This window comes from Ahaetulla prasina, chromosome 8 (assembly GCF_028640845.1).
Source record: "Ahaetulla prasina isolate Xishuangbanna chromosome 8, ASM2864084v1, whole genome shotgun sequence".
Classification (NCBI taxonomy): domain Eukaryota; kingdom Metazoa; phylum Chordata; class Lepidosauria; order Squamata; family Colubridae; genus Ahaetulla; species Ahaetulla prasina.
This window is the reverse complement of record NC_080546.1, coordinates 44657154-44665344: the sequence shown is the minus strand read 5'-3', so window position 1 is coordinate 44665344 and position 8191 is coordinate 44657154. Positions and strand designations below refer to the sequence as shown.

Sequence of the window (8191 nt, the reverse complement as noted above, 5' to 3'; positions counted from 1 at the left end):
TTTTGTTAAGAACACTTCTAAAGATGAAGTCCATCAACAGTTTTAAGTGTCTTAATTCTATTTGAAGAATGAGTCAGTCTTGGTATAAAATGATTCACTTGTGTACATTTCATATTCAGTACCAGATGCTTGTCTGTCATATTGACGGTGCAGATTTTGTTATCTATGTATTTCTCACAAAATCAAAGTGGAAATGCTGGAAAAAGTATGATCTGAAATAAACTGATAGCTGCAACCTCCTATTTCCACTTTCATTCTCTTTAAATAGGTCTTGGATCTTTTATCAAGTCAAAGAAAAAAATGGGGAACATATACTTCTTCGAAAGATGGCACTTGACATTACTTAGAACTTACTGGCAACTTACTGGAACTTCTACAAATAAATCAGACAAATCACAGAGAAGATGTATTATTAAATCATATCGCAGAACTACAGAAATAAGCATAAAAGAATTAAAATGACTACAATGGGTACAGAAGAAAAACTTCAGTGGCCAGGTTGTGTGCTATTTAAATCCTCTATAGATTTTTTTAAACAACAGTAAAAACCCAGGTGTTTCCTACAATGCCATTCTTTTTAGAGCACTGGAGAATCCAAATTTTTAAAATTGGCCTCTCTCTGTTTACTTGACAGGTCTGCAAGATAATCCATGTCCTAGTGAATTAGGTATGTTAGACAAACTAACAGACCCAGGCACTATATGAAGGAAATCCACCAATCCTCCTTTTTTTCCATGCTGCTTCTCCTCCTGTCCCACAATTAAGGAGGGCACAATTCGCTGCCACGTCTATAATAGAATTGGGATTGTAATAGGAACAGTAATTTTTTTGCTAAGAGAGATTTTCTACTGGTGCAAGGATAAATACATAGAACTTCATAGAACATAGAGCCATGAGGAATATCCCAAAAACTATAAAGCGGATTTTTGTGTAGAAAGGCCATGAACTCCATCAGGTTCTGGTACTCAGAATAAATTCCTGCTCTCATAATTATTTCATTTTGAAGATATGTCTTTTATATCAGATTTTAATTGTTCAGCAATCTATTATATGAGTTGCAATGCAATTTAGTTAGAAATGAAGGGGTTTCTGACATTATACAAGACTTTAAGATTTCTTTTTAGATTTTTCAGAGGTGGTACTACTCTTCTTTTTGAATGGGTCTTGATTCTGAAGAAGATGGACATGCTAATACTGACAAAAAGAAATCTATTTCATCTGGCAATAGAGCCTAGGGACTGCATACAAGATAGATCAGATATGTTCCATTAGTTGAATGAAGTCAGGGATAGTGCTTAATAGAAGCGTGTCTTGACATTTTCTCCTAAATGGTATTAAAATGTACAATACAAAGTCTTTAAAAAATGAAAAACAAAAACAACAACAACTGTATTTTTGGGATAGGGTGGGGTTGCTTAATCAAAGTAAATAGGACAAATTTCTTAGGTTGCTTTTTGGAAGCAGAAAAATATAAATTTCTCAGAATAAATTAAAAAAACTACTACAAGATAGAAAAGTTGACTTAATTCAATCATTTTTTGGTATGATATTAGTTCTCATCATCTGGAACGGGGACAACTATATTTCCTACCTAATTCACCATGCTGAATGTATTTATATTTTGTGAAAAGTTATAACTGATTAATGTCAGATTTTGTTTTTCTGACCATTTAATTTTCAATAAGAACCAGCATGAATTGAGGAAGAATAATCAATGCCATCTCATCTAATCATAACTGAATCATAAATAACCAATTCTTGCTATTGGAACAATCCTTTTTAGCTAGGAATGCAATGTGAAGCCCTGAGACTATTCAAATTTGATCTGCGTTCCACTATAGTATTGTTTTGGTTTTTGATTCTAAACTGACAAATAGCAATAAGTAAAATGAATGAATAGCTATTAATCATCAACTGTTGTAAGTTACTTTCTTGACTTATATTAATCCTTTTTTTTTCTTGTAGAATTGTGGGCATATTTTGTAAAATAAAGTTTTAACAACAGTTGAACAAATCCATTTTTTCCCTCAGTAATGTGGTTAACTGTCTGGAATGTCAGCTGGTGAAAAGAATCTCCATGAAGTCTCTGAACAAAGTTACTTCATCCCGACAGCTGGCTGGCTGTGACATTTTTCCTATGTTTAACTACTTTCTATGCATGTCAGCCATTAAATCCCCATCTCCCTTTGCTCCAGCCAAAGCTTTGAGAGCAGGTGTTTGCCTTTTGCTTCCTGTCTGTTTCATCTGTTGAGAATAGACTGAAAAAACCCCTCGCTAATTAGAAAGTTCTATTGAGAAAATAATTCCCAAACAGCTGTGGAACAGCATTTTATTCCAACGTATTAACTTTGTCTGTCAGCAGAGACCTGACTTTCTTGACAAGTGGCAAGTCCTTGGATCCGTAACATAATGCAGTGTGATTGCACTGCGTTGCATGCTTGTCCTTATATGAAAAAATATCTACTGTGATAGTGGAAGTGCTTCATATTTAAACAGAAATGTGCCAGAAATAGAGATAGACTAAGCAAGTAACCAAAGTGTGGTCTGTACTGATGGGACAATTGTTTGTTTTGCTACTATCAGGAGCAGTTAACAACTGTTTCTTAGCACAGGCCACATCACAGTACTATTTTAGGAGTTAATGTAAGAATTACATTAGGGCAGGGGTGCCAAACTCATGGCCCATGGGCTGGATGCACCAAAACCTGGCCTCACCACCCGGGTCTGGCAAAGGGTGAAACAGTTGCGATACATCATGTGATGACACTGTGACGCCGTGAGTTTGACACCCCTACATTAGGGAAATTGTAGCAGAATTACAGCAGAATGAATCCTAGTAGAGCAGGACTAGAGTTTGTACAAATGCTATGGATCATGGATGAAATGAAAACGAAGAGGAAAGTCAAACTGAAATGGCAACAAACTATTAATTCTATTATAACAGGGGTCCCCAACTGCTGGGATACAGTCCGTTTAGAGCCAGGTTGTGGAAGCAGCAGGCAAGTGCATGTGCGCAGCCCCATTTGTGTGAGTGGCAGGTGCAGGTGCCTGCTGCTTATGCAAATGGAGCTGCACGCATGTGCACTCACTGCTGCTAACATGGAACCATTCCCTCTCTCCCACCACCGGCCTGGTCCGCAAACTGGAAAGATTGGAGACTGCTAATCTCAAATGTTAGAAGCAACTATTAGATGCTTGAAGTTTGCGAATTCCAGTGTGAACTTATCTGATCCTTTTCTATTAGAATAAAACATGAACATGAATTTTCTTTATTTTTGGATTTTTCATTTGTCCAGATATTGTGATACATTTTTCATCTTCATATGCCGTAGCACATTTTTAAAACACAAGTTTTATGACAAATAATTTAATATATCAAATAAATTTAGAAAAGCATATACTTATATTCGCCTATGCAGAAAAATTTTCTTCAGAATTACAGATTAACATGGAACTGGAGTAGAATGAACGAGAGTGATACAAATTAAGCCTAACTGATCCTGAGCTAACATGACTAATTAGTCATGTGTATAAATACTTCCAACTCACTCTGAAAGTTTTCTGTACCTAAAATAAACACCAATGTTTGTTTGTTTTTTAAAAAAGAGATGTCAATGGTTTACAGCAAGTTTGATGAGGATTTAAAGCATGGGTGTCAAACTGGCAGCCCATGGGCAGGATGCATCACACGCAGTCCACGCCCACTCCAGTTCTGCAAAGGGAAAAAAACATTGGGAAACTTCATGTGATGGCAACGTGATGCCATGAGTTTGACAGCCATGATTTAAAGATAAAAAGTTACCCCTGTTTCTTGCTGTTTCTTGCTGAAGTAAGTCCCATATGCTTGGCTATGAAAACAGTTTTAGCAACATTATATCATTCTCATGGTTTGATTATATTATCCTACATTGTCATTAATTTAAATGTTTGGGAAAAGCCATTATCTATTTAATCATGTACTTTATTTATTTATTTATTTACAGGACCTCTATGGCTTCCTATCTCATATGATCTACCAGACAGCACCCAAAAAAAATCCATAAAAATGTTAAAAACAAAAGTACCGTGCCCTTAGCCATCAGACCAATAATACTTGCAGCTCAAACGCCACTTTAGTCCAATGCTTGAGGTAAAAGCCAGGTTTTCATCCCCGCTCTGGAAGGTTAAAAGGTAGGAATCTCTTGGCTTTCAGGTGGGATGGGGTGGATATTGAGAAGGCACACCTCTGAGGTCCCATCAGATGACAACATTTAAGAGAGAGGACTTATAGGATTTCCATCCTTTGTAACCAGTGGTGGATTGCTACTGGTTCGCCCCAGTTTGGGCGAACTGCTAGCAGCAGTGATGGGAGGCTCCGCCCACCCATCCAGACATCATCAAATAGATCTGCGCATGCGCAGAAGTGGCACATATGCATGTGAAGCAAGCATGCACGAGAGTGAACTGATAGCAAAGGTAAGTGAAACCCACCCCTGTTTGTAATCTAGTAGGAGGGGCAGATACTACTAGTAACCCATCCTGTGTCATGTAGGATTTTAAAGGTAATAACCAGCATCTTGAATTGCACTTAGAAAGTAACTGGAAATCAGTGCACAATATGCACCAATAATGTAACTTGGGTGAACCACAGGACATCCAAAATTACACATACCCCTGTATCCTGGACTATTTGCAGGTTCCAGATGGTTTTAAACACTATGGAGTGCATTGAATTAATTCAGATGGGAGGTGACTAAAACATGAATTATTGTAAGCAAGGACTCCCAGTTCAGGAAGAGATACAATAGCCATACTAGATGGATTTGTGTAAAGGTTCCCCAGGCCACAGCTTCTACCTGCTCTTCCAGCAGGGCCATGAATCCAGAAGGGAACCCCCAAACTGTGGACCAAATATGAATGGGAGAGTGTTACTTTGTCGAGTCAAATATGTCAACTTTCTTGATTCTGTGACCCCAAAACTACTGCCAGCCTTGGAGGCCATCTTTTTCTTTGGATCTTCAGAGCTGCCACACTTAGTGCTGTGGGAAACTGGGAGGGGGGATTGCATAGAGTGGTGGAGATATTTAGCCATAATAACATTCCTTTCTCTGAGAGTCAAGGACATTTGACCCTGCACATGGGATGGCGTTACTGGAATGCATCTCCTGTTGGGACGATACATTGATTGGACCATGTGATGGACATGTGGGTACAGGGGAAGGGACTTGGGCTTTCTTTTGGGTGGGGAAAACCTGGAAGCTTTCAGATTCAGGTTTTTCCAGATGTGCCAGTTTGTCATTTCTAATAAAATGGAACTTTGAGGAATTTCTAGCCTCAGAGTCTCCTTTTGTTGGGGATGTTACTTGGAACCCTGACAACTACACAATGTCTTGCTGGGATTGAGTTGTAGCTGGTTTCTCCCGATCCAGGCCTTATAGCCTCCAGGCACTGAGCCAGCACCTAAACAGCATCACTTGGCCAGCATAGTTCTCCATTATTAACAGAAACATATAAAAATAATAATAAAGGGCAGTATGCAGATTTTGCAAAGGCAAATCAATGTAAATAAAAGACTTTATCTATGAAATGTTATAATCATTGAGGAATGCAGGAGGATTCTTGGGACTTAGTATGTCACGATAATAGTTTAGTAGTTTTTCATGTAATGTGCAATTCAATGGAGGTGAAAAAAAGTCAGTTGTTGCTGTAGTCTGTTTTTAACAAATAGCAGTTCTCCATCAGATATAACAGAAGAATCTATCAACTTTAAAAAGCTGTGAGCTGAAGTAAATGAAAGCTTAGAAAAGTTTTTATTCTAAAACTTTTCTGAATATTAAAAAAATAATATATTCTAGCAATAAAATTATATTGCTCTAATTTGGCCAATTTTAAGTTGGGAGGATATTCTGTAACTCCATGACTTCTTTCATTTTAGTAGGCGCTAATGGGTCGTGCTTAACCTTAAATGTTTTAGGTTAGACAATGTTATGCTATACCCTGGTGCTACTGGTGCTGTGATCCTAAAAAAAATGTAGGTATGCATACTCTTATTATTTTGTTAGTGAATCATGAGTATCCATATTGAAATGAATTATAACCAAGTATGTGATACATTGTGTGCCATGACTCAGATAATTGTGCCAGACATCACAATGCAAGTAGGTAATTGCAATGCTGATATATCATCATGACTACCATCATCATTTTGATGTCATTGTAGTTTGTGATGAATGCCACTAGATCAAGGGTTGATTGAAGAGAAGGAAGACTAGGGCATCAATCATATGCCAGAATAACCATATGTATTTGCCTACAGAATAACGTAGGTATTTGAAATACCTCTCTTTCAGTTTGCAGGCCTCGAGTAGATATCTGAAACACATTCCAATAAAAATAAAAAATTGGTCTGGTGAGATATATACTTAGACATATTTTTAGAAAACTTAAGTAGCATGCAAAAAAATAAATCTCAGACTTGAGTTTATTTGTGGCTTATGTTAGCATATAATTTATAGAAATTGGTAATAAAAATACCTTATTGGGATTGGCAAAAATTAAAGCGAAAGGTTACAACTAACTGAGTTACTTGCTTGGAAGAGGCTTAGCCAACATAATTTGGGAGGCCTCAAATTTCAAGTTTGCTGTTTGTTCTTCCAGACAACTGGATTCAAATCAAAATAGTCAAAGCAATGTTTAAAGTACATTCTTTAAAGATTGAACCTCTAATCTTAGCAGAAGTCTATTCAAACAGAAAGAAGTTTAAAAATGCTTTAAAACATTTGTATTGCTCTAGAAAAACAAAGTAAAAGAAATGCGGGTGGATATCTTGCAATTCTTATTGTTTTTAGTGTGTCAGACAAACATCTATTTTTTCCAGGATTTTCAAAATAATGTTAAACTCCTTGAACTTTTTGTTTTGCTATTGATTGTTACAGTGAGATTTAATATCCCAGATTGGGATCCTCTCAAAGATCGTATTATGGATATGATCTAATTCTAGATTTCAGACCTTGGCTAGTATCACCAGTGTAGTGTTAATGCTGCATACTATTATTATCATATATATTATATATACACACTACAAAAATGGGAAAAAAGAAGGTACAGAAAAGAAAAATAGAAAAAGAACTAGAAAATTAAAAAATAATATAGTAAAGGAAAAAAAACAGTAGCTTCTCCCTTCATTACAAAAAATAAACAATTTTAATATCGTTTATGGTCGTGCTACATCTTCATGGTGGGTGTCAGTCTGCTGCATGTATGGATTGGAGCTAAGTCTGGCTTCTGGTCCATGGTCGTGCTTCATCATTGGTGTGGGTTTGAGTCTGTTTTCAAACCCCCACTAGCAGTTAAAAGGAAGAAACAGCTGTGATCACACATTGCTCCTAGAAGCACGAAGCTGTAAACACCAGCCTGAAGATGACGAATGAGACTTCGTCGAAATGTCGCCAAGACACCTCCAGGAAGGCTGCAAATTTCTCAGGTAATTCTCCTCCACCTATGCAATCTCCTCAAATCCCTCTGCATTTGTGCCATGCCAGCCATTTATGAACTCCCATGCACACTTCCCAATTCATGCATCACTCTTGCACCCTTCCTGACCTGTGCTGCACCATCACACTTCTTCCCTGACCCTTGTAGCACCTTTTAAGTATCCCTTGCACTCTTGACAAATAGACATGAGAGTTTTAGTATGTGTGTGCATGCTTATACATACAAAATATAAACACCCACCCACCCACCCCCAACCCCATACCCACACCCACAGCAACACCCCCTGGTCGACTTCTCCATGTGTTTTTTGTCTCAGATGAGATCCAAGCTATGCTACTAATTATATTAACTCAATATCCAGAACCAGATACTCCCAATGTTTTCTTCTTATGCCATATGATCTTCATCAACAGAATATTTTCATCATAATTTTCCATAATTTCTTATAAGAGAATCTTCTGTAGGTATTCTGGAATGTTCAATCTTATAGCATGTAATCTGGTTCTGATTTTAATGATTTTATAGAAAATCTGAAAATATTTAGTTGGTCCCATTGTTGTCTACTCTATCTGAACATACTACTTCTTTGTCTTCCTTAACTTACTATCTTGTCCTGTTTTTCAATGGGGTGAAATGTCTTCCCATCAATTAATTAGCAAATAATGTCCATTAATAACTGTATAAACAGCAACATAAACCTTTCACATTCTGTATGGCT

General features: G+C 37.1%; 1 protein-coding gene across 5 annotated transcripts in view; it reads left to right on the top strand.

Moving 5' to 3' along the window:
• The window catches only part of LOC131203152 (uncharacterized), a 126059-nt gene that overhangs the window by 47123 nt on the left and 70745 nt on the right, over positions 1–8191 (top strand). For 4 of the 5 annotated variants that reach the window (XR_009156313.1, XR_009156311.1, XR_009156312.1 and 1 more), the window contains one exon: positions 269–2804. The exons of the other annotated variant lie outside the window; for it this stretch is intronic. The gene's annotated coding sequence lies outside the window, so the exon portion shown is untranslated. Of the gene's footprint in view, positions 1–268; positions 2805–8191 lie in introns of those variants that run through there. 5 annotated transcript variants of the gene reach the window in all.